Below are 750 nucleotides of genomic sequence, written 5' to 3'. Positions count from 1 at the left end.
ATATATATATATATTATGATATATTAATCATCAGGGTTGGCAGTAAAGAGTTACTTTGCTGATCGTTATAATAATGATTTGATAATAACATTGTGTGAATTTTTATGGTAAGACAGTAAGAGTTTAGACTCAGAGTTAGAAAAATCAATCGTTACTTGTAACGAGTTGGAAAAATCATTCATTATTGAAAAAAATAATTCTTTTTTTTATTAATTTGTAACGTGTTACTTTTTTATTCGTGTTACTTGTAATGTTACGCGTTACTCGTTATTTATTACTTTTTTTAAGTAAGTAATACGTGATGATAATAAATTACTTTTCAAAGTAACTTTTCTACCTTAGCGTTTAGTTAGTTAATGTTACTGTCATAAAAAATTACAACATTGTCAGATTGTTTACTATAGAAAGTAACAACAAACTAATTGAAAAATAATGTTTGCCAATCTTGTTTGTTAATCGTACATTAATATTATGCATGATTTCCAATGTTTTTCGTGATAGTTGTTATTAATAGTTACATTTCCGATATTTATCAATTTAACACTGCCACGAAGCGGTCTTGCGTAATTAATAATGCTGTTGCGATTCGTATTGAATATTAATGTGAGTTTCACTTTATGTCTATGGTGATTATGTAAAATAATTTTTTGTAAAAGATAATTAATAATTACAATGATAAATCATTTGCTTGTTCATAAAAAATAATTAATCTCTTTTTATAAAATAATAATTAATAATCTTCTTCTAATT

The 750-nt window shown here is 24.1% G+C and overlaps 1 protein-coding gene across 1 annotated transcript in view; it reads right to left on the bottom strand.

The window, feature by feature from the left end:
* LOC108686777 (neuroparsin-A-like) overlaps window positions 1-750 on the bottom strand; it is a 13,493-nt gene that overhangs the window by 1,770 nt on the left and 10,973 nt on the right. The gene's annotated exons all lie outside the window — the stretch shown is intronic.

This window comes from Atta colombica, unplaced genomic scaffold, assembly GCF_001594045.1.
Source record: "Atta colombica isolate Treedump-2 unplaced genomic scaffold, Acol1.0 scaffold189, whole genome shotgun sequence".
Classification (NCBI taxonomy): domain Eukaryota; kingdom Metazoa; phylum Arthropoda; class Insecta; order Hymenoptera; family Formicidae; genus Atta; species Atta colombica.
This window is presented reverse-complemented; position numbering and strand designations above follow the sequence as displayed.